The 27395-nt window shown below is 38.4% G+C and overlaps 1 protein-coding gene and 1 long non-coding RNA gene across 3 annotated transcripts in view; both read left to right on the forward strand.

Annotated features, from left to right (window-relative positions):
- The window catches only part of LOC131690688 (matrix metalloproteinase-2), a 659150-nt gene that overhangs the window by 218500 nt on the left and 413255 nt on the right, over positions 1 to 27395 (forward strand). The window lies entirely within an intron of this gene.
- Positions 20048 to 26514, forward strand: LOC131690689 (uncharacterized). The gene is made up of 3 exons (XR_009305624.1): positions 20048 to 20290; positions 25359 to 25537; positions 25727 to 26514. It is a non-coding gene; the product is annotated as an uncharacterized LOC131690689 (long non-coding RNA).

The raw sequence follows: 27395 nt of genomic DNA on the forward strand, positions 1-27395 counted from the left end.
CCACAATCCAGAGCCGCCAACCCCAGCTTTTTGTGGAATGTCTAATTGGTGAAGGCGATGAGAATTAGAGAGTTATGGGTCTATAGAAGGAGGGGCGGGGTGGTAGTCTGAGGATAATGTGCCACACACCCCCGTTAAGATCCAGAATTCCTATTTAAGTCAAAAATATTCGCTTGGATTAGGTTTTCAGGGTTGTGTGGTACAGGCTGAGATACAGTGTAACGTATGATGGATACGAAATGACAACTCTGTACGCGTGCACTCATCCAGGAATGCGAGCTCAACACGCTCATCGTTGCAACCGCCAATACAACATCCTCTTTCGGCTTCCATCCTTCAAACAGATAAGACGTGTGAATGCATAGTTTGCTAGGTGGTCCATTTTCCGGTTCCGATTGGAGAATGCACAAGAGTAATAGCAAACCTTTCTATATAAGAGGCAAAAAGTAAATATTGTGATGGTACAGATATATGGGAAATTTTTATGTGACCGCACTAACCAACCTGTAACTCCGGAACCGGAAGTTAGATCGGGATAAAATTCAATAGCAGCCAATTGAAGCGTTGCTTCAATCATTTCAAGTTGGTGGAACCCAGTCTGTTCTGAGGAATAGGAGTGAAATTAATTCTGAACATTGGCAAGTTCTGCGGGTCATCAAGACTGTCCTAGATGGCCAATGTGATCAAAGCGAATACGAGCCTGCAAAACTATGTAATTTACCACCCATTTTATAAAGCTCTGCATCATCTAGACATCATGGCGGTACCAGTTTTTATGAGGATTTACTGTACGGCCGCACTTCTCAACTCCAGAACCGGATGGCGGATCAGAATTAAATTCAATAGCAACCTCCTTTCATTTGAGACTAAGTTTGAAACAATCGGTTCGGTCATCTCCGAGTAACCATATTTGCTAAACTCGACGAAGTGAGTCAAATGGTATAATAGTTTCAGCCCTCCAGGCCTCTGTTAAATGGTCGATTTTTAGAGTGTTTGTGTCTAACCATTCTATAGGAGAAAGGCAAAAACGGTTTAAATGGGAATTTCACTTGCGATCGGATATTTTTACTTATAACTCCGGACCCAATGATTCATTCAAATGAATTTGTATAGCAATCAATGTAAATACTACACCCTTTATTTGAATTTTGTAAGGGTATGTAGCTATATTTTTATAAAATACTTGTTGTACGTCTAGCGTAGTATAATGTCCAATTTGCAAAATCCACTTGAGAACATAAAAAATAACGCAAAACGCGTTTTTTTTCAAAGAGGTTTGCTGTGACTACGATTCCAGTCCAACAGCTCAACTGAAAGCATAAAACCAAAAAAAATTATAAGTATATGTACCTGTAGTGTCCTTGCACGATTGATTAAAAAAATCCTTCTTTTTGGAAACGGGGACGACTTTTCCAAAAAAAACACTATTTTCACCTGAAAAAAATTATTTAAAAATCATAACAATATTATGAAAATTTTGACGACAAAATGGAATCGTTCAAGGACACGGCAGTTAAATTACGAACAAGCTAAAACAAAAAAGTTTTGAGATCGGTTGAAAACTGTTTTGGCAATCGTAGTCACCGCAAAGACGTTTTCAGGAAAACACGATTTCGAGATAATCGCGTTTAAAGTTTCAAGTATAAGCCACGCCTCCGTAAGGGAGTAAGATGAAAAACGCTATAACTTTGCGTCTACTGCTCCGATCTGAAAATTTGAGATAAGATTCTTGAGAACCTGAACTTTGCGACAGAAGAATAAAAAAAACAATTTTTTGGCCAACCTCAACATATGTAACCCCTTAAGGTTGTGGGAATCGAGTCAGCAATAGATGAGAAACACGTGGGAATCTAATTTCGAGATTTGCTCATTTCCTCGGATCTTCTGGAATCAGTTCTCAATATGGTCAAGGAGACTTTGATTTACAATTAGTGGTCAATCAATTCAGAACTCATTTCAATTAGTTTTGCATCATTTAGATTTAATTATTAAATCGGTTTGTATGGGAATTTCGCATGTGACTGGAACCCGTAACACAGGAACCAGAGCTCCTATTCCAATAAAAATTTTATAGCAGTCAATAGGGATGCTGCAGCTTTCATTTTCAACTAAGGTTGAGAAAATCGAGTCAAACTTGTATAAGATAGAGATGTGAATTCAATTCAGGAACTTAGCCACTTTCCCGAAGCTTCCCGTTTCGCCCAAGGTGTCCAAAGTGGTAAATGCGGGTTTGACTGAACATCAGTGAGCTGAAACTGTAAATCCAAGCAAGTTAGAATACATTTTATGAAGTTTTGCCACTTTTTAGATACCTTGCTGATCCCGATTTATATGGGAATTTCATGCTAAAGGTCGACCGCATGGGTGTATGGCGAGGTGAACTTCTTTTTTGTCCGGATACGGATGCTTCTGGAATTACCTGCATTGGTTTGGACATGCATCATCGCCCCTTTTCCCGGAGTGCGTGTTCCGGAGCAAGAGACACCGGGACACGTGGTCTTCGAATGCCCTAGGTTCGAAGAAGTTTGAAGGGGTATGTCTGGTGTGACAGTTGACAATATCGTCGAAAAGATGTGCCACGACAAGCATATCTGGGATGCTGTCAACAGAGTGGTTACGAGTATACTCGCCGAGCTGCAGAGAACGTGGGAAAGGAATCAACAAAGTAGCGCCATTGGCTAGAAATCCGCCGTGAAACCACAAATCGGGTTTCGGGAGAAATTGCACCGCCGGGGACCAGTTGAGTAGTACGCGACGCATCACTGGGTTTGGATCGCCAGGGCGCCAGTGAACCAGACATCAGGGTTCACCGGAGTCACCAGATCGACCTTGAATCCCTATCGGGTAGCTCGTCAGTAGACTAGATCCACAATGGGGGATTAGAGCAAGTAAACCGCGTCGAATAGCTAGCAATGGGTCGCTGGGATGCCAGTGAACCGGAAGTTATGCTCCAGCCGGAATCGGTGGACAGACCTCAGCACCTAATGACTGGCCCGTTGAGTAGGCTAGGTCCACCGCCGGGGACTAGACCGAGTAGATCGGGACGAAGCGAGGAGCTACATGGCTCACAGAAACGAACATCTGTATAGGGAAAAATCTACCGCCAGGGAATTCACAGTAGGGTAGATTTACCGTCGTGGACTATCCGACTATATCGCATCGAAAATGGGAGCTAATTGGCTCACGTAACAGACATCGGCATCGAGAGAAATTCCTCTATCATGGAACTCTCAGTCGGAGTAGGGTAGTTCGCCGCCGGATAATTTTCGAGTAGATCTCGATAAAGCTGGTAGCTAAATAGATCAAGGAAGTGGGCATCGGTATCGGGAGAAATTCTTCCGTGGGGAGTCTCAGTCGGAGCCGAGTAAGAATACTCTCGGGAACTATCTGAATGGATCGTGATAAGACTGGTTGCTGAATTATTCGCGGAAACAGCAACTAAATGGCTCATGGAATCAGTATCTAAACGGCTCTCTGGGACGAGAGCTAAATGGCGACGTAATAGAGACAAGAAGGAATAGAAGAGTCGAGAGTTAAATCAGTGCTCAAAAGTAGAGCCACTTCATGGAACCCACTCCACTTCATGGAGACTCCCTCCGAGATAGAGCAGGAGAAAGAGGTGCGACGAAAGCACAACCAGGCCCTCTTCCTCCACGAAGTAATACTTTGATGTCGTTCCGTGCGGAAGAAGGGCGAAATAAATAAGAAGTGTTTGTAGTGGTTGGACACGAAAGTGAGTCATGAGTCCCACACAGTTCCAATAACTATACTACAGACCAGGCTTTCGAATTTTTAAAACCGTTCTGTTAAAAAAATAACACACACAGATATTAGCAGATTTCGACGATCTCAGTCGAATGGTATAAGAGACTCAGCCCTGCGGGCCCCGGTTAATAATCGATTTTCAGGGTGATTGCATAGCCTTTCTATAGGAGAAAGGCAAAACAATGCACAGACCAATCATTCTAACGTAAACTTTAAATACTTATGCTAATACAAGAAATCATTTCTGATCGAGATTCGAACAAGTGACGTTCTATTTACACATCTCGTATCTATCATCAGCCAATGGCAATTGATTGGGCTAATGCAATAAAACAGTAATGAATGATATCAGCATGTTTCAATCTCACTGTTAGGTGAATTCCATCGTTTTCTGACTTCCCAACTAAGTTCATGTGATTCCGAAAATCATTTTGTAAACCTCTTTCAAAGACAACAAATCTTTGCGATAAACACATTCTGAGATATTTGGGATTTAAATGTAGGAGTTGGCCGACGGCTATGTACAGTGTTGACAGAATTATTATTTTCGGCAATAAATTTTATCCATGCATCGCAAAATTGTAATAACAATTTTATTAAAAATCCTAGCTAGTTTCATTTTTTGGTAAAGTTGTTGACCACATTCTGGAAAACCTTTTTATAAGGTTGATTCTTCAAATCGAGTGTAAAAAGGTACATTTTCCTATACAAATTTCCATACAAACTTTAAACGCATTTCGCACATCCGTCCACGACCACAAAAATGAACTCAAAAGGTTTGTGCTTGAAAATAACATATGTCGAGCCACTCCAATGACCCATCTAGTAGCGAATCCGTACAAAGCAAACATGAACGCGTCGTACCAACCGATGCTAAGCTAAAATCGTAGATTCCAAGTTAGTTAAGTAAGCGACGAACTCTAATAGATATTTGTTATGTTACTATGTTTTAATTGCCGCAAGGTTCTACTGTATCGATTTTGTTGGCTATTTTTGGCAAATTTGAGACTAAGAGAAACGAAAGCAATGAAATTGAAAGACGGATAGGTATTCTAGAGCTGAATAGATATTGAAAATTTTCCTCGTGGGCATTGATGAATTCAAGTTCCTATTGCTAACAAGCCCGTGCATCAGGTTATCAATATATCGTATTTCCCTTCAATGGTCGGGTCCATAGAACCCATCAAAACTCTTTGTTTCAGCATAGTGGATTCTAAATCGAAAACAACTCTCTTGACACGACTCAAGAAACATACATGAACCAACTGAATCAATTACCTCACTCTTCGAGGAGTGAAAACAAAAATTCGTTCTAAATGAATAAAATAGTTCCGCCTGTCAAGAAGTGACTTCTTACCTTCCGGTCGCGTTTTTTTTCGTCAACTCGACGTTCTCCGATGCAGCGTAGTGAAATACTAATGAACCTTCCGCGAGAGGCACGTTCGCGACTTGCAGAGCTGATTCGCTGCACCGGGTTACCACCATGTTCGCAGACAATCCTCATCGGCTCGCGCAAGAAACTGTCATCTCACCAAAATGTCCCGGAGCGGTCGGACGGATTGGCAAATTAAAATTTAATCAATTCCCAAAGCTAGACGGCGCCCTGCCGTACGGTTCATCCTAACCGGTATAAGGTGTTGAAGGACCGATCCTCTTGCGGGTTTGCCAGACAGTGCTAAGTGGGAAAATTTGTAACCTTGACTAGTTAATGAAAAATGAACGTTAATTAATTAGCATTTACACGGAAAAGTGCATGTACCTTCTGCCCTACGACTGCTAATAGTTCGTCTGAAAATTATCTTCTCCTCCCTTCAGTCGCTAGTCCTTGTCAGATGGAAAAACTAATGCATCCTTTAGCAGCATGAAACCGTATGCCTCCTGTACTGCGTCGCCTTAATCATTTAGCATGAGCAGTAGTTTTTTCCTTTCTGTCTCTCTTTCTCGAAAGCCTGTCATTCTTGGCATCTTGTCAGCCCGAAGTCTCGGCTGCTGAAGTGAGTGCAAAGCGACATCATTAAAGCTTCCCGTTGAAGTGGGTCCCGGGCCGCACTTGTCTAACCGGCAATTCCCCCCAGGGCGGTGCGGGACGTGACAAGATTGGTGCGGGAGAAAAAAAAATCTGAAGATGAAGACAAGGACAGGCACTTATCGTCATGTTCAATTATAAATTTAATTTTAAGAGACTCTCGAGCTACGACTTTTTAGCTCGGGTGTTATTCATTTTCCGAGCGAATTGGTCTTTGGCGGATGGTGTTTTTTTGCTGTTGAGTGCAGCGATGCGAAACAATTATTATGTTATGAATTCGGGAATTGTTGCCAATTTTTGGTATCTCTGTATGTCTCTTAACAGTAATGCGCCCTCTTGAAGGGCGCGGCTGCGAGATAGTGGTGCAAAAATTTTTAACGATCGGAACCAGAAAACTTCTAATACCCACTATCATCTAGACATGGAATGCCGAATGGTCGAAAGAGTCAACTATTTGAATGGGTCATTAGACCGTATCACAGTGGCACGACGAGTGACAAAACCCCAAAAATCAATGTCTTGAAATTCTTTTGTAAATATTTATTTTATTTTTCTATCTTTTATTAGTATGAATAAAGGTATCTCCAAAGTTTACTATGATCGGATGAAAAATGAATTTTTAACATGTCGTTGAAGCAAGTGATGTCGAGGATTTCTGTTCAATTCAATTCATTAGAATTTTTAGTACCTTAGAGTTTCAAATGGCGATATCTCAAGAACTACACAGCCGACTGGAGCAATTTTAAGTTCATTGAAAAGAAGAATGAATATGCTAAACTATAGATGGGAGATTTTAGTGCAAAACTGATTTACGTTTGCTCTGCATCAAAAAAATCCAATTAAAAAGTTTCATATCGTATCAGTAATTTATCTTAATACGTCTTCCAATTTTTGAGATGGTCTCCCATGGGTCACTTATCATGAATCTGACTCAAAATTTTGGTGTAGTTTCAAAATATATAGGCCTCATCTTGCGCATTTTTGCGCCGAAGTTGGTATATCTATGTTTTTGAAAATACCCACATGAAGACGCCCTGTAGCTCATAAATCTCCTTACAAGTTAATTACCTAAACATCATTATATAACTGAAAAAATAGTGATTTTTACTAGTTTTGTCAACCATTTCTGCTATCCGATGAGATTGGCTACTATGATTAATGTTTATATTAACCCTTTAACGACCAACGCATTCAAATGGGTTTATATGAAAGTAGTCGAAAAAATTAAATACGGAATATCAAAACTGATAGCAGAAATGGATTCAGCGACCCAAACCCCAAGTTTTAGCCTCATAGACCAATTTTTATAATTTTGTAACAACTTTGTATGAACAGGTGCCACTGTGCGTATGCGCTTCAGCCGCAAAGGTCATTTAGCCGAATGTCATTTCAGCGAAGCTCAAATGTCAAAATGGAATTTGGCTGAATATGACATTTACAATAAAACATGCACGACATGAACTAAGTATCTGAAATTTCTAGTATGATATGCTTAAATTTATTTCGTCTGCTGAGTTTATAATGCTTGCTTCTCGGTAGATTTTTATTTGTTGGACCATTGCGACCAGTATTTAGATCTATTGTGGAGATTCTTGGTAGAAACCCATTGACATATTCAACAGGGCCTCGGCGGGCCCAAATAATAAACAATGGCTTTTAAAATAATATTCTCGGCAAGAAGCAACTCCGAAAGTCGGGTGCTCGGCGATCTACGGAAGCTGTTATTCAATGTCAGTTTCTTTCTCCGAACCGCCTAGATAAACCGTGTAGTGTCGGCAGTGGTTGTTGCAATCGGTTAAGAATAACACTACTATTACTACCGGAACAGGTAGTCGTCGGACCACCTGTTCCGGTAGTAATAACCCATCAAACAGGAAATTTATTCCTAAAGGCGAACACTCGAGCTATGAAAAAGCCAAGAGTTTTAGGCCAATCAGCTTAAGTTCTTTTCTTCTAAAAGCTTTGGAACGAATAATCGATCATCACATTAGGAACGTTAGCGTTAGTTAAGTGAATATCCACTGCACAAAATGCAACATTCATATCAGTGTATGAAATCCACGGTCACTCTCTTTTACGATGTTGTCTACATTGAAAAGAGCTTCTCGCTCAAGGAATCTAGCTTAGGTGTATTCCTAGATATTGAGAGTACTTTTGACAATATGTCCTTCCAGTTTATTCTGGAAGCGACGCGCGGTTATAATGTATCTGCATGTATCTCGGGTTGGATAAACGCAATACTTAGTAAGCGCATTCTTTGCTCATCACCGGGACAGGCAGAGATAAGAAAATTGAGTATTTACGGCTGTCTGTCGGGTTTGCTATGGAACCTGGTGACTGACGGTTTGTTGAGGAAGCTCAATTATCAAATATTAATCTGAATCTTGCATCGGAACAATCTTTAACTTAATGTAACAGGTATTAATAGATGTCGAATAGTTGTGTCAACAAGTAAAATTATCAGTAAATCCATAGCAAAATTACTGGTTCTTTTCAAGAAGAAGCTAATAACAATCGCGGTACTCCTTTTGCAGTTCTTTGATTCTGAGCTACTGTGTGCGGATTATGTCAAGTACGTTGGAGTTATGTTCGATTCCAACATAAACTTAATTGCTCACATTGAGTTCAGGATCCAAAGAGCGTACATGTCCTTCGGGCAGTGTGACGAGCTTTTGGAAAGGCCTTCAAACCTAAATACATCTATTGGATTTACGACAATTTTACGTCCAATACTGTCATGCGGATTGTGTGGTGGCACAGAGAAGAGGTGATAACGGTCCAAGCAACACTAAACCAAAGAAAGGCGCTCATGGCGTTGATTACTGCCCTTTTAAATATTAAACCATTACACATACAGTTCAAATATTATGTGCAATGCACATTGTACATACAGGCTGCAGGTTATTGGTTTTTAGAACAGTAAACCATGTTGATCTTGCTACCAGTCATACACGACTGTGGTCACAAATGGTTACATGGGGTGAAGAATTTCTTGCTCCCAGCGATATTATACTAACATGAAGTTACAGGACGGAGTGAAGATTCCCTCTCGAGAGAAGTGGTTGTCTGGCTATATGGAAAGACACAAAAAACGCCAGTGGCCTGCTACACTAACGGTTCTTTAATGGAGGGACGTGCTGGTGCGGGTGTCTACTGTCTTGAAATGAGATTGGAACAGTCTCACTCGATAGGTAGATACTGTACTGTATTCAAAGCATAATTCTTCGTGATTATGTGCGGGGTACAATCGATCCTTCAACAGAGTTTGTCCGGCAAAGCAATAAACTTCTGCTTCGGTAGTCAGGCTGCAATTAAGGCCCTTACCTTAGACAAATTACGGCCCAAGCTAATGTTTGCGTGCCAATCTCAAATAGAAGAACTGAGCATTGACAATAAGATCAACCTAGTTTGGGTTCCCGGAAATTCTGATATCACTAGTAATGATTGGTCCGATGAATTGGGTAGAGTAGGTGCAGATATTGACTTTGTTGGTGTTGAGCCTGCTGTGCCAATATCAACAAGTTGGGAAAAAGAAATGATCCGGTCTTGGGCTTCAACTGATATCGATTTCGTGTTTTCCGCTATCCTTACATAGACAAAGCTTGTTTGGGCGACTGAAACTTAGTAACATACTAGAGTTTTTAATCCAGTGATAATTTCAAAAGCAGAATTTAATTCGCAACTATCTGTTCCTCTGCAAAAAGGTCCTCCAAAATATTTACAATGTATACGATCATCGGTACATAACGTACAGATTAAGTATAAATAACGTATTTATAGAGTGATGAAAGTTTATAATGACTAACTTTTCCCTAGATTTAGTAGTACGATACTCAAAAAGTTCTAAAATTTCGTTAAATTTGCTGCAACACCTGTCTACCGGAATATTCTGGCAGTATACTCTATGGTGCCTAGGTATGTACAGAAGCGGACGGTGCGTTATAATAAGAGAAGAAATAAACAAATTAGTCTCTAAATGTATACGGGACAGTCAAGTTTGCTCGACAACATATCGAAAATGAACGTTATTTGCAAAAAAATACGACAAGACTCAAATGTTGGTAAATTTTGCAGCGAACATTTAAAGACGTTGATCTGCATTCCATTCAGCGAGCACCACTTCTCAAAATTGACTATATCATCATGGAGCTTAGCTGAATCGAGTCCCGAAGAAATTGAACAAAAGATTCATCAGGGTAGAGTAAGTTGCCAGACTTGATGCGGATGCAGAGATCGTTGATGAATAAGAAAACGATAAGTGGCCCTAGGGGACTTCCTTGACGGACAGCGGTTCGCGTTTCAAATACGCTTGAGCGTGTGGTGCTAATTCCAACAAAAGCGGAAGAAAGGTGGGATGTAGCCCTCTGATTTCCCACGGAGGAAATCCTACTCGCTGCAGTTTCATGACAACAATGTTGTTCGGCACCTTGTCGAAGAAATTAGCGAAATTTGACCTGACCTTGCTGACACTTCTCGACAGATGAAACTAGAAAACGTCATCAAGTTTGAAGCGGTTGTCCAGAACTTTGGGCAGACAATTCTGAAGCAAGATCTCTCTGTAGTTTTCAACACTATGAGCATTTCCGTCCTTATGGATAAGCATTATAGCACCTTCTTCTCATACACTTAGGAAAGCATTTTCCGAGATCAAACGTTGGAAAATGATATTAAACGCTGAACAAAGCTCAAAACATTGCAATCGGGGGCTAATATTATAAGTAGGCGATGTTTCAAGGTAGTCATTAGACCCGCAACATTTTTGAACTTTTTTCGGAACACTGCTATATCAAGCTTTAATTAGCTCTACAAACCATGTGCCAAATATGAGCTTTATTCTTTAGCATTAGTTCACTTACAAGAGTTTAAAAGTTTCTATGCAGCCAACTTTATCAAACGAGTCACACAAATCTCAACCAACACTCCTATGAATCAACAAAAACACATTATTTTCCAGCACCTGCACCAAAACAACTACCCGAGCAAACGTAAAGTCCATAATACCCCCATGCTCATGGGGCTTGACATGGGTGTTTGAAATGGGTTCAACCCATTAAAATACCATCACCATGGTCCGGCAGATCCCATATAAAATACCATATGTTGGTGTATTTATGGGTTATTGAGACCATTTTATGGTGTCTTGATGGTTGTTAATTTTGGCACGGACCATGTTTAAGGTCTTTTCAAGGGGCTATGTGGTGTTTGAACCCATGAGTATTTGCTCGGGTATCCATCGGCTCTCATAAACCGTCTACTAAACCGCACAGCCAAACCAAAACAATCCACCAGCACAATCGCTTGCCATGATTCACAGCACGAAAATCCTGATATGCACTTAAACACAACCGGGCAACAAAGCACACCCACCAGATCCAACATAGCACAACCCAGCATCGTTTACCGATCCATACCATACATCACGCAACTCAGTCCAGCAATAGCGAGGATCCTCAAAGAAGATTACCCATTTGTAAAAATAGCCCCGAAATCAGTTCTAACAACAAAAAGCTTGCTTCCATCGACCAAAGATTCCGTTCCTCCCCTGCAGCAGTCCCGTGTCATATACAGCATCCCATGCACCGCATGTCCAATGGTGTATATTGGTATGACTAGAAATCAACTGAAAATCCGACTGAATGGACACAAGTCAAATATAACTAAACACTCAAAAATCCCAACAGCAACCACAAATACATACTAACATTGGAAAGCCTCGGGAAACAACAGCTCTCATCGATCTTATCGTATAGTACCAACACAGCTTTGATTTAACCAAAACCACAATCTTAGATCGGAGCTACCGCACCAGTGCTCTACCTATACTGGAGATGTGCCATATAAACAACACTGCAAACACAGTAAATCATCGCACAGATGTAATTCAAAAACCTCGAGAGCGGAGAGAAAACAACATCTGTCATCTCACAACTCCCCATCAAATGTACTCACCCAATCAAGTTCACTTAGCTCACAATATTTTGTCTCACAATCATCCAACATTTACCCACCATCTTGCAAAGAATAGTTGAGTAGTCCACAGTGGTGCAAAAGTGTGATGTACAAGCTAAATTTTGTTACCCACCAGTAAGTTTGAATTTCAAATTGATAAATCCCCTTTTATCCCACTGATACTTACACCGTTACTTAGCACCTATGTATATGAAGAACAGAACATAGACCATCCGATCGTTGATAAACGACACATTGACGAAGAACGATATACTATAGTGAGTTTAGCATAAAATATTATACATAACAGTACACAAATATACCAATTACAGTTATCCTTGAAAAAGGCCAAAACCGTGGCCGAAACGTTGGGCAGTACAAAACAGCCGTTCTTATATTATAGACCGAAAAAGCCGAACATCCGTAAAAATATTTAACATTATATTACAAAGTCGGATTAATTTGCAGTCTTCTGCAATGTTGATCATTTCATCTTCAGCTATTCATCTGAGGATTTTAAGATATATAAGAAGATGCTGGCATTTTTTACCGGATTTATTGTTTCCCTTACCGATATTTTATATATTTTTACATACAAAAACTAATACTAATAATAAACATAACAAAACAAAAATTCTTGGATGTTCAGGTGTACAGGTGTATTCCTAATAATACTGAACAAGTGACAATGTCGTCGATCAATGAAACTGATCAAAACATTTTATAATAATGTCGAAAGAATATGTAAAAACCAATTTAAAATGATATTGATACTTCGACTCGTGTATTGACTCTGGGGACTGCGAGAAAATATTCCGGAAAATCCGTAAAACTGGTTAATTCATGAACCCAGTCCAGGAACACCGAAGCTTTTCCGAAAACATTTGTTGAAGCGGCATTAGCATAAATAACACATAATAACCTTTCGAAAGATCTCCGGATTCCGCTGAACTGTTCAATTCATAAAGATGGTCCAAGAATTCGGTGCTTGTTTCGAAAGTATTTCTTGAGTTCTCATTTGAATAAATTCTTGCTTCTGACCCCGACATAGATTTTTGGGTTCAGAGTGACCTGCTGGAAGATCTTGAACATCCGCGGTCAATTCATAAGCCTTGTTTGTTGCATAAAAACTTTCTGGAACATCACCCAATTGGCAAATTCAGCGAATGTTCTAGATCCTTCGGAAGGCTTTTCAACCACCAATAGTGTCTACATGCCGGTAGTAACCATGAATTTATGCCAATGCTGCTTTTTTACGCAAAAAACTTCTAGGGTTTGGTTGGCGAATTGATCATTACTACGGATGTTACGGATATTCCAGAAGATTTTCACGCAGCCCCCAGAGTCAATATTTAAGCCAAAAGGGTACGAATAACATTTAAGATGGGATTATATATATGCTTTAAACATTACAGTAATGTTTCGATTATATCACGGTCGGTCTGTATTTTAGCGTGATGTATTTGAAGCGTGATGTATTCAAAACAAAACAAAAAATTACATTCAAGCATTAACCCATGTATTTCTATAAACAAAAGTAATAAAAAGGTAAAGTTAGTCAAAAAGAATAAATCATAGTAGAGTAATGAGCCTATTTTTGCCATGGTTCTATTATCACACTACCCATTTGAAGCCGTTGGTTAGAGCAGCGTCTGCCATCTTTGTTCAACGCGTTGGGTCAAACGATACGGCATAAGCGGATAATTTTTCCTCATACAGCTTCACTTTACCGTTTCATAAAGTTGTTGAGCCTCCCAAAGCTAAACTTGAACGAATCTGGCACGTTAAGGTTTTGGACAAATATCATGACTATGAAAATCAGTGCGACTACGATTCAGTTGTTTCAACATCCATAGAAATAGTCCCATTTCCAATTGGGTCATTAAGCTATATATAGTTTTCCGTTTCATTCGATAAATTTTAGGTCCAATTTTCATAAAATAACACTATTTCAAAAAAAAATTCGTTGTGGTACGTAAAAACGATTTTTTTGTTTTTTAAAATAAATCTTATGTAAACATAGACAACCATACATAGGAAAACTTCGGTTGATTACATCTGGCCTATCAAGACAACACCCAAAATTAAAAAACCATATACATTGAGTGGAGTTTATGTCAAATTGATGTAACCCTGCGGGAAAATCGGAAAAACATGTATTCATTTTTTCTGACAGGGCACTTGTCGTGAAATTCGATATGTCTAATGCTTCTGATAGTGTCAAATCAAGACTGTCAACATATTTCTATATTTAAATTTAAATATTATTTTCACGTTTCCTGAGTTGGAAAAAAATATTGTGGTATTCACGAAAATCAGCTTTATCGGTGTAGTAATAAAAAAAAGATTTTTTTCTCATTTAATGACCCAATTGTTGATGTTGTCCTTTCAAAAGAAAAGGCATATCTCGGAATACCTACCACATCGTGCGTATTTTGGTTTTCTCATTATTTTGGTAGATTTTCCTGCGGATAACTAACAATCAACCGAATAAAAAAGAAGTCGATTTGTTTACCCAATACACCAGACGGCCCCTCAAGGACACGGCAAATAGGAATTTAAAATTTGGAATTTGGTAAAACATGATTTCAAGCTATTTTACGTTTAAAGTTTCGCGCCACGCCCTCAGTTCATGTAAAGGGACAAGATGAACAGCGCTATAACTCTACTGCTTAGACCTTAGACCTTAGAAAAATTCAGATACTTTCTTAAGAATCTATACTTTAAGATAAAAAAATAAAAAGCTCGACTTTTGGACCGACCCCATCGTATATAAACAGTATTGATATAAACTCATAGTGATATAATCGAAACATTACTGTATTATAAAATGTCGATCAATTTAATTCATTGACCACAATGTCTCTTGTTCAGTATCATTAAAAATACTATTGAACCCCGGAATCGGCTTCAGAACTGTATGCCTGAATATCCAAGAATGGTTGCGCCATGTGCAAAAGTCTATAAATCCTCTCGTTTCTGTTTTGTTTGTGTTTATAATTAGTAATGGATCTATTATTAATGATGACGGATTTGCGTATATCTCTGAGAGCCAAAAAATGATCCGATTCACCTCTGGTTGTCGTTACCCATCCGGATCAAAATCGATCACATTCACCAGAAACTGAAAATTGAAACGCTAACAAACAATTTGGTTACAGATACATGCAGATTTTGTTTTAAAAAAATTCCTTTAAAAGTTGGTTTTGAAATCCTGGTCAATAAGATCCGTTAACAAACTTTTCGTTACAAAAAGTTAACACCCAAGGAAGGTTCAATCATTTGCCTGGAAACAATTAATTCTCATGCTAAAATTTACAAAATTTCGTCTGCTTCAAAATTGGGTAAATTCCGCTGCCCGCCGAATTCAAATTCAACTGAACTGCACCAGCACCACCGGCGGGTTTATTCTGCTCCATACGCCGCGGCACCACAAATCGAAATAGGTACATAGACCCCGAAAACACATACCTACCTCTCCAACGATTCAATGATTTCGCTGTTATTGAATATTTTATGTTCCCGTTCCCGGTAATCCCGGCCAAGGCAGCGCGCGCTCGGGTAGAATATTTTAGCGGGCAACAACCGAAAGCCGAAGCCGTAAAGCGAAGAAATAATAATAGGACAGCCAGCATTGCCCCATGAATAATGCGGTTCCAAGGGCTCCCTCGTTGTTCAGTCCGTGTGAGTGTGCCAATGCAAAACCGCACCAGTCAGCAGCAAAACCGGAGCGCACCTGCTCGAATCTCCAGCCAGGATCAAGAGCGAGGAGCCAATAATGATGGTCTCACACAACAGAAACCGGGTAGCTTTTATCATTTGTGTAGTAACTAGATGGTTGAGGGGGCGGGGGGATATCAGGGAGGTAGGGAGGCAGGCAACCAATGCTATTCGAAGCCATTCAAAACTAACCTGGTATTGTTCTGGGCGAATTGGATTCAAAAGGTAAGAGCGTCGGGGAAAATCACAATGAATGTGTTTGACTTCGAGCGCTCCATTCATTGCACAGTAGGAAAAAAGTAAACAAAACGAAATATATTCGATAAATGACAGTGGCTGAGTAGGCTGTGGGAAAATGCAGTTACTCTACTCTCAAAGGACAAATCTATTGAAAACGCGGGATTTCACAGTCTATTTGAGGATCATTATCAGCGAACATAATTTATGATAAGAACAATTATAGCTCGTCTAAACTCCCTCATAAGCCCAGAAGTCTTTTATTTTTCATTTTATTACATTTAATAATAGGTGTATTTTAAATCCCATGTGAAAATTATTTATTTACCACCAAACTTCAGCGTCAAATCATGTCAATACCTAAATTCATAAAACTATTCTACTCTTGAATTTTCGCTTTTGGATTTCCAGTGAAGGTATGTATAATTTTTGTCAAACATTTTTTTTCCATTTTTCACGAAGGATCTCTCGTTTTAAGCCTTGTTAATCCCAGTTCTGTATCCACTTTACCCACAGTGCACTTGGTAGATGGCTTGAAATATGGCATTTTAGCTAGTATTCGTACCCTGAAACGGAGAGACAATCAGCTTTTGTCATTATCGTCAAAAAGTTACTCACAGCTATAATGGGAAATCATGATGTTGTGCCTGTTTGATTCGTACGTCAGCGGTTTCGTCATCGAAATAGGTAAAGCTTGCTTCAGTTAAAATCCACACAAACTAATCATTTCGAAGCCTCTAGTGATTGATTCTGGAGCAGTTTGACAGCAGTTGCTTTGGCAAGAATTCGTCAGTTCTGTGACCTTTTCACGATACACGCAGTTCAAAAAAAATGAATTTGGATCCACCGCTGAAAATCATGAATGGGCATATTCAAAAGTCGTGAGATAGTTGAAATTTGCAAAATCAGGAGGCGAGCATAGCGTAGTTGGCAAATCGATTGCTCTGTATGCAGCTCACCTGGGTTCGATCCCCAACCCCGCACATAGGATTAGAGATTTTTCTAACTTGAAAAAAGAGGCGAGGTTAAAGTCTTCATAATCAAAAAGAGTTCTTTGAACGTCAGCGGCTGCTCATTTCACGCGAGTGCCGGGCCGGAGCGTTATGGACTACAAGGCACTTGAAAACATATTTCGGACAGTTTCAGGGATCAAACGTTTATCTAGTAAACGGCTAAAGACGATGTTTCCGGTAAGTCCCAGTTATTGTACGATGATAAATTTAGAATATTAATCTTAATCTGGCAAGGAATTTGCAGGTTCATGCAAAAAACTCAGATTTTTATTGCAAACGTGACTGTAGATACGATAATGTATTTCTTCTATCAAGTCACATGAGAAATCTATGAAGTTCTGATCAAATTTGATTAGCTGACACTAGTACAGGCAGCACTGCAGGGGTTCCACGATGAGTGGATTTTGTAGAAAAAATATTAATCCACCGAGTTGCCCTCAATTCCGCCCAATCCAAAAAGTATTTTCAAGAGGAAGCGTGGGGATTTAGAAGGAAGGTGAGATATTTCATCAATCACCCACCAATTTTTTATACATTTTACAATTATTGCCCTCATCAAATACCTTTTTTAAGCTTTATGTCTTCATATCTGGCATAAGCAATACCATAATGAAAAGACTGCTTACGAATATTGTTTAGTCTGTTAGAAAATCCACTTATATTTCCCGTATGTCTAGAACCCAAATAAAAAATCAAACAATGACCTCAACCTATAAATTTAAGATACGAACGGATGCCATATTAAACTTATATACCACGATTCTCTTCCAGTTTCAATCACATTAAACTTTGCTCAAGTATGTCAGCTATTAAAGTACATCTAACTTCAAACTTTAACCCCTTAACCATCGCTGAACCCTTTTCATACCAGTCAAATGGCCAGCAGCAATAACCTTCCTCATCATCCATTCCCCGTCGCACATGATGCACTCCGTTTCGAAAAGTACAGTTACTTTTTAAAGCCACAAAGCGCTCTCATCTGGAGTAGTTTTCACCACGATCCTTTCATTTTTCCGAGTTATCTATATTTCTATGTGTTTTTTTTTCTGCTGACGCTTTATTGCCTGGCTTATTCGTAGAATCAAGTCAGCACCGTTCGCCACCCGCTGCTGCACTACAGCTACCCGGGCGTTCTATTCTACGAGGCAACCAACGTCAGCATCACACGGTAGGTGAACGGGGGGCGGGTTCTGCTGCACCACAGCAGGATAGCAATGGAGGCATGCGATTTGTTTGCTTTTGGCAAACCGTCGTCGGCGTCAGCGTCGGCGTCGTGGTCGTTCCATCATTCACCGCTCTCCAGCCATGCTCGCACTGGCAGTCTGTGGCAGCTTCAGTGGCTGGCTTTCGGCCTGGGCTGCTGGGTCGGATCGGGACGTGGGAGAGCTTATCGCACAGCACCATTTACTACTACGCCGCACTGTCTCGAGTGAGTGTGAATGAGTGAGGCAGACTCATTTGCGGCTGCTGCAGTCAGCCGGTTCGGGTTATTCACACATTTCTATAGTACGTACAGAAAAAAAGTGAGACCCGCCACAGCCTTGAGCTAAATACACTCGGTCAATATTTGTGCAAATTCTCATATCGTCAGCTGGTTGCTTCAGAGGAAGAAGGAGGAAGCTTCAGAAACTGAAATTATTTTTCCGATCATTCACCTCAATAACCGGCAATAATATGCGGGTCGTGTTTGGCTGAAAGCGGCTCTGTTGCATACATATTTCTACTGATAGGGGGATCAATCGTTGGGCAGAATAGCTTTATCAAATCGTTTTGATTGAAAATGAATCTCAATATATACAGTCAATATTCGATATAGAACATTTCCTGGGAGGAAATGCCATGTCCCCGAGAATTTTGCCACAGTGCCGATGCTCATGAAATATGAGTGAATGGGAGTAGGCTAAACAATCGGACGCGAAAATATCTTTTCGAATGACTTAAATTTTCAAAAACGCTCAAATTTTGTATTCTCATCGCGCAGAGCTGGCCAAAGTGGAAGAAAATGCTCCGATAGTCAGGCTGCAATCAAGGCCCTTTGCTCAGACAAATCACGGTCCAAGCTAGTGATCGCGTGCCGAACCCAAATCGAAGAACTAAGCATTGTCAACAGTGCGGTAAAAAATCAATTTCAAATGAAAATTAATAATGAAAATGAGAAACCGATTTCTTTACAATCAATGTGCCCCAGAAAAGTCATTTGACTTTTGCCTTCGTCTTCAACTGAACTGCTTGGAGTTCATTGTCGATTGAGAAACAGTTTCATGTAGTTTGCATTCATTCATCTGCTTGGTATCAATTGAAAACAAGCCTGTCACCAGTGAACCATGCACCACGGTCAAATCGACATAGATTTTTCATTAGGGCTTAAATCGCAAATGTAAACAAACTGCGTTTTCGCTATTACGACATTATGCAACAAAAATACTACAAGATTGAGGTGAAAATTAGTTAAAATGGTTTTTAGTTCGATGTATAATTAAAGAAAACAAAACGGCGAAACATGCATTTTCTTCGAGATTTCGACTTAGGCCCTTCTTCTCATATGGAATATAAAGGCCAAACTTACATTTTTAGACAAGCGGGCGTACGGTTATTATTCACAAATAAAAGAATAAACGGCGATTCTGTTATATAAATGATAAGCAATATCTACTATGATCATGTCTACTCGATAGTTGTTGCACATAAACATTCGAATATTTCGATATTTTCATGAAATTTGAAGAAAAGATTCACGCGCCCTTTCTTTTACATTGGGTTTCTATGTGCCCATTTGCTGAGCCCTATTAAAAGGTATACTGTCAAGCTCGCCCATGTACCCAGCCCTACCCAGCAAGACAGAGTCAGTTTAGCCCATTTACCGCGCCCTTCTGAAAATTATGTACACGGTTTAGCCCTTCCGCAAATGGTGGTTGCTGAAGGGCGAAATCACGACTGGGATGCAAATTGGGCGTAAGCATTTTTTTAGTTTCTACCCACTAAAAGCACATAGGAATTAAATTCTTTGTTATATTGTCATAAGGTTTAACGAAAAATGCTTCCGGAAAAACACGGTCATAAAGTAATTTATACCTACAATAAAAACTACATTTAGAAAACCTTCGCCGAATATTGAAACTGATTTTTCTCCATTTGAGTACATTGCGACTTAGGCCCTAATGAAAGATCTGTGTCGAAATGAGCATAAATGAATACATTCAAACATGGCCACCAGCAGGGATGCCACATTGAAATATTTGTTTCAGTGATAAATCGGTTTACCTGTTGTGATTCCCAGTTGCGATGCCCAGAACAGAAAAAAATCAAAAATCGCTGTGGAATATTCAACACTGCTATGAAATATCGGAATATTTATAAAAATCTGTAAAATTGTGTACAATTTTAATGAAAATGCCAGAAAAATTTCATTTGTGACATAGAAGCTGTGATTAAAAATGATAAAATAAATCTTTGATGTTATAGCAATATCTGTAAAAGTGGCAACCCTGGCGTGAAGGTTATGAAATGTAAATATAAACAAACGTCAAAAACATTCGCAGCATAAAATAATTTTCTTTCGTCGGCCTTGTTAGTTGAACTGGTATGTACTTACGATAAATTCATACTAAACGAATCAAAAACATTTACGATCGTTTTTACATTTCTTATAAAAGAAATGTATAGAATTCGCTCAAACTTTCAAGATTTTTTCCGAGGCCCGGAGGGCCGAGTCTTATATACCAATCGACTCAGCTCGACGATTTGGGACAATGTCTGTGTGTGTGTGTGTGTCTGTGTGTGTGTGTGTATGTAACGGACAAATTCTCATTCGTGTTTCTCAGCAATGGCTGAACCGATCTTAACCAAACCAATTTTAAATGAAAGAACTAAAAAACAGTATGAACGCTATTAATTTGTTTTTGATTCTGATGTTTAGTTTTCAAGATATGAATGTTTGAATGCGTAAAAATGGCGTTTTTTGCAGTTTTTTTGAATTATCTCCCGAAATTGACAATATAGATTAACAATTCATATGTTTTTAGACAGCTTTAACGAATATCTTTCGAACAAGCTATAGATTGTTGAAATCGGACTATTATCAAAAGAGATATTTAACATTAAATTCGGACGAAAGATTTTTATCATTTCCCATTGCCAGAAATATGACCAAAAACATGTAATCTATTATTAACGCCAAAACGGCTTATTTTAGGTCAATAGTATCTTCGGAGAATTCAATGGAGGCAATATGACCTTTCTTTTGGTATTGTGCTTTTGCTGATTAATCCCCCTATGAGTGAGATATTTTCACAAATTTTCTTGGAAGTGATTATATCGAAATGATGCCTTCAGCAAATTTGTAGCTCTTACTTTTGCGAATAACTTTACTGAAGACTTCAAATATCTATTTTGAATACTTTAAAAGTTATGGCTTGTTGTTTGTGGATTACTCTTTGTCGCCTATTTATTGTTCAATATAGTAATAATCCATTGAAATAAGCCAAACATTATTATTTTTCTATCTACAACCGCTAGAAATAATCACCAAACACTTCCAAGTTGTCTGGAAGGAACTTGATAACTTATCAGTACAAAAATGTTCATTTGTGCGAACCTTCTGACTGCATTTTTTCTAACTTATAACCATCGGATCGATCTGAAACATATCGGAAAATGAAAAGCGAAATAAATAACTCCAAGCAACGGCGTAGCCAAGAGAAGGTTTTGGGGTTTAACACCATACAACCACCACCCCCCCACCAGACCCAAAAAAAATATTGGATTGAAGTTGAAAATTTATTGATGCAGACTGATTTAATTCAATATTACAATAACAATTATTTGATCCGTACATTGATAACCTGTTGTTGTAAACATCATGAGGACTTTTGATAAATTGTCGGAATGGGGTCCTGATATGTAACTGATCTATTGGTCTTGATTTCACAGTTGTCTAATTGCATCAATATCAAAATCCTGCCTGGAAACATTCCAATAGAAAATTCCAGAGTTCTGTAATCAATCATAATCCTCAGATTTATTTTCAAATTGAGCTCGTTTTTGTAGAAATGTACTGTAATAAGGGTCTTTAGTTAATAGGAAGCGAAGTTAAAATTGATTTAATGTCTATGAAACATAGAACTGCTCACAAAAAAATGCATAACTTTCAACATTTGCTAAAAATGTTTTTGCTTTTCTCATTCACTCTAAAATTCGACAGTCTAATCCCGACCCGGAGGGCCGAGTGTCATACGCCAATCGACTGAGTTCGTCGAGATCGGAAAATGTCTGTGTGTATGTATGTGTGTGTATGTGTATATGTGGAAAAAAATGTAACCTTTGTTAATCAGAGATGGCTGGATCGATTTGCACAAATGAAATGAAAAATTTCAAAATCAAATTTGTATTTTTGATGCCAAATGACTTTAAAATGCATGAAACATTGAGATGTTTGACAAAAATTGACTTTTTTGGACTTTGGTACATTTTTGCCTTTCTAATATAGAAAGGTTATGCAATCACTCTAAAAATCCTCAATCATACCGGCCCGGAGGGAGTATGCAGTGAGGGGTTGCTACTTTAAAATTAAAACTAGTTTAAAATTTCTTAACATGTTGAAAATTTTCGGCAGGACCTGGACCTCCCGGATCTTTCTCCATGATCCGCCGCTGGTTTCAAGCGATGTTTCAGTATCACATAGTATCACATAGTATCTCAAGATCGTGGCTGTCGATCCATTGTATGTATGTGCAAATCGTACTAAACATGTAATATTCATTTCCACCATTGTATTGAACATAACCAGCCATGGAATCGTAGTCTGGACAAATGAGACAAGCACAATTGCACCACTAGGTGGATTAAAACAGGTTTTTATTTTGGGAATGCGTCGAGTTGAGACGAAAACGTAATATGATTAATAACGAGGATAACACTTTCCGAATGTAGAGAGAAATTTATGAAAAACGACGATTTCCATTCGACTCTAGCAGGTTCTGATCGATTTTGATGAGCATTTGATTTTTATTGTATGACCAATTATATGTATAGGTCAAATGTCTAAAAACAGTAATTTAAGGTCAAGATAGCATCATTTTGAAACCGCCAATTTCGGAGGTTTAGTATCTTCAATGAGTTTTACAAACGTTAAACAGCGCATCATTTGATAAAATAATTTTGACGGTATATCGTCCAAGAAGTATTTATGGTGAATTTTCTCAAGTTAATATTCATGATTATAATAAAGTCTCAACAAATTCGCTAAAGACAACACGAACTCTGTTACTATTTTCTGAAAAATTAATTCTGCATAATTTTAAAACTTCAAAAATTACGGTTTCGGAATTATGCGGTTTGGACAGTATGATCGATTTTCACCAAACCGAATTTCCGGCAAGCAAGTAGAAACAAAGTCGTTCTACACTCGTTCACAAGAAACTTCTTCGAATGCTGAATATCTATTATAATACATTGAAACCCCGATTTTATCAGCCAAATATGAACATATGTTTGATGGGCTCTAGCAGACGAACAAGACTGAATTCGAGTAAATCCTTTCTTGCGCATGTTTTCCTTATCATGAAGATGGAAATATGTAAAAATAAAAAGTTCATCATAATCAGAAATAGTTATCAGACTACATCAAGGGACGGGAAGAATATTTTAACAGCTTCAGTTTATTAAAAAGAAAAAAAATTGCCCGATTTAGTCAATGTCCCCATTTTGTCCGCCTAAAATACACCATGAGATAGATAAAAATGGGTCTTTATTGTATGTATTATTCTTTATTGTATGTATTATTTCACATTAATAGGTACATTTCATTTTTGGGGATTTTTTTATTGCATCGAACTACAACAATTTTTAGGTAGCTTTCAAGGGGTTATTAGTTACTTCTTCCAAAATTTGGCGAACTTATTCCAATTCGTATACCATTTAATTGGTATACTTAAGGGTTTATATGTTGCAGATAGAGAAAATACTGAAACTTTCAGCTTTTTTCCTACACAATATTACGTAAGCTTATTAAACAATTTTTCCTAATAAGTTTGTGAAAATTAAAAACTATTTGAAATTTTTTAATAGTTTAATTTTTTATTTAACCGTGATTTTTTAATAAATAATGACCATCGCTTCACAACGTAGTCTATTTTTCATGGCTTGCGGTGAGCACGATCTCTCGAATTGCTGAACTGAAAATTATGGAAGAGAAATTAATTTTTAGTATTCTTTACAGATTTAACTCGCCGCACAGATAGCTCTGATTTAGACCCGCTGGTGCCCTAAGACGATTTCGCTAGGTTTTCAGAGCACTGTGCACCCAGTGCATTAACGCAAGTGACGGAAGGTTATCGAAAAGTTTCGTGAAAATGAAAATTCCAGTAATGATGATGATTTTCCCAAACGGTTCGTTTTCGAGAGGTTTTTATTTGTTCTTTGGCATTAGGATTAGCGATAATAATTCAAATCAAGGATACTACTGGGAAGTCACCTTTAGAAAAAGTCGAACTCGAAGTAAAATTTGGAACTATGCACGCATGCACTTCAGAGATAGCGTGATATCAGGATCTGCGATTCCATTTCAACGCTTTTTTGTGAAAAGGGCGATACTTACAAATATAAACATAAGGCTTTTTTTCATACATGCGAATGAGGGCTTTGAAACGCAACAAATTAACCTAAAAATTTGGATTCTACGATTTTGCTTTCTTAAACTACAGCAAAAAATACAACGGGCGAAACTGTATTTTTGTTTGTTTATTTAAAGTTTCGCCCTCCACGCTCCATGCAAACAATCAGGGCGATACTTTTTTTGCTAGCAGTTTAGAGGCGAAACTGTTTTTTCGTATTTTTTAGGATTATCAAGCTGATACCAGCTGTAAATAGTAACAATGATTGCCATTGAAAAAACCCGGACGAAATCGGTGGTGTAAAACTGTAGTTATTGTAAAAAACGTAAGGGCGATACTTCAATGCTGATAGGTGGGACCGAAAAAGTAAACAATCGCCAAAGGGGCGATACTATAATTTTGTCAATTTCAATAGCAAAAACCCATTTTAATTTAATAATTTCAAATACTTTATGAAGTTTTGGGTTTCGATCACTGAATCATGCAATCTAGAATATAAAACACAATAGTTCTTAAATAGGAAATAAAACCTAGTCTGGAAATATTCACTGTTGATTTTCTTTGAATGGTGTCACTGCTAGTAGTTTTCAAGAAAAAGCGTTGATTTCTTAGTTCTCAGTCGCGTTGGAAATTTGAGTAAAGTATAAACTTCAAATCGATTAAAAAAAAATCGATTTTTTTGGCTCAGTACAATATATAACCCCTTTAGGAAAATTCAGTTTTCCCACAACAATTTAGATATTTTATTAACAGAGCATTAACAATAGTTCGTTGGTATGTCTATTTAATGGGCCATTTTTCGCTTTCCCATTTATTTGGTTTGAGATTTCTAGCACTGATGTTGTCCTATGCTGATTTGAGCGATTCTCTGAGTCCTGCCACTATCCCATGTAGTATGTGTTATCAAAAACATCGCGAAGCATTAAGTTCTAAATGTTCTCAAACGATATAATATCCGAAGAGAGTGATAAGAGTTATAAGAAATGTCTCATCACACTGTTAGGTGGATTAAAAGCGTTTTTATTTTGTTTTGTATAGCGTCTAGAGAATGGACTCTTCTCGTCGTAGCCATTTACTGCGGGAAAAACAGTCAGTTCAACTTATATTCTGAACTCGAGTGGCGATTTCAGAATGACTTTTTCCTCTGCTACGAGCGCATTAGAAGATGCGTGGAGCACCTACCTGCATCGTCAATGGCCAGTTAATTAAGATATCAGGTATGTATTCATCGTACCGTAGTGAGAGCGGAGCCATAAACTCGGTGAGAAAAACACCTTCGATCAGTTGGTTAGCATTGTGCCTATCGAAAAGAATATTGTTATTCTCTGCGAAACGTTGTTTTTGGTGCGCCGCACTTTTGTAATCTCAAGTGAAACAACATCGGATTCATTTTAGTTTTTTTTTAGTTGGTTATTTCCTGCTCAATAAAAACGAGTCATTTGTTGCATTGGTGGTGTGATGACGGATTTATATTTTCGCTCTACGTTCAGCGCTCGCTCGTTCAGAACAATAACATTGAAGAGATGTTGTTGGTGGCTCTGAAGATCTTTCCACGTGATGTCAAAATTTTAATTGTAGAAGCAGTGGAAAATATATATTTAAATTTGGTTGATTGCTATTTGATTTATGAATTGCAGATCTCCTTCTTAAGTACAAAACAATCACCCACGAAGTCTATTTTTATTATGATGGCTAAATGAATTATCTGCTACAGAATGTTGATGGAGCTTGACCTGCGAATCTTTTTCTGAGTGCAGAATACTACGGTGTAACCAATGTCGTTTGGCTATAATCACAAGCATAATCATGTAGGGTAGACGAACCCATATTTATCTCATTAGTCAGAATGTCACACTATTTCGAATGTAACTCGGCTTACAGTGATTGGATTGCGTTTAAATAGGTATCAGCATGCTTGCTTCGTTCTTAAGAAGCAGTAACATAAAAATTCTGGTTTTGAAAATGTAAAATACTCGCGTTTGAGCGAAGTGAAAAGTCAAGTACAACGCACCCCCATTCATCCTACCATTTGACCTAATGCGTTGAATAGAGAGAGAGCAGACAATGCTCCAACTAATGTATTCAAATGGGTGGGATGAAAATAGGAGCTAACATGAATTAGGGCACAGTAACCCTACTTGTGCAAATGTAATATGTGAAATGAAAGACTAACCTTTTCTAAGTAGCAAACCAATTGAGCACTAGATGACGAGAAATCAGGTCTTTGCAACTATTGTTTGAAAATAGAAACTTGAATTGAAGTGTGGTTTAAAAATAAATTTACAAAATTAGCGTTGGGTTATTATTTATTATCACATTACATATAAAGTACATTCTTACCAAATTTAGAGCAGAAGCAAAATTTTTAGTTAACGAATGATGTGCTTGATAGTTCAGGAAGTGCATCGTTCCAGTTATACAACTTAGGCATAACTTGTTCATAAACATCCCTGTTTAGTTTAATCAGGAGAATATTTTCCAGGGTATCATCACCTAGTGTAAATCGATGGGGCGAAAGAACGAGTGCTAATGCACTGAATGCTCTTTCAACCATTGACTGGGTAGCTGGCACAGACATTACCACAGCGGCAACAGCAGACAGTTCAAAGTGACTAGTCTTACGTTTAACCCAGTGGTCCCAAACGTTGTATGACGTAGGTTGGCGTTCTTCTAATTCGACTGTTTTGACCTGCTGTTGAAATGTGGAATTCGAACTGCTTGGAGCACCCAGAGTACCACCAAACATTTCAGTGATGAAATCATCTTTTTCGTCAATTTTATCACTCGTGTTGGACAGAACAGTAGATTCATTGTTGTTCTCTGCATTCAATTGTTTTATTCGTTCCCATGTTCGAACAATGAATCGCTGTAAATTACAAAATTTAACAATCAACACTGACGTCAGATCAGTTACATCATATAGTGTTTAGTATGTATGTACAATACCTACCTGTATCTGTTCCTTTTCTTCGGCGGCGAATAATGTTGAGTTTATGTACGAAAACCGAGGATCCATATATAAAGCCATTTTAAAGGCCATTGAACATTTAAGATTCGTGAGTCGTCTTGTTAATG

This window comes from Topomyia yanbarensis, chromosome 3, assembly GCF_030247195.1.
Source record: "Topomyia yanbarensis strain Yona2022 chromosome 3, ASM3024719v1, whole genome shotgun sequence".
NCBI classification, from domain to species: domain Eukaryota; kingdom Metazoa; phylum Arthropoda; class Insecta; order Diptera; family Culicidae; genus Topomyia; species Topomyia yanbarensis.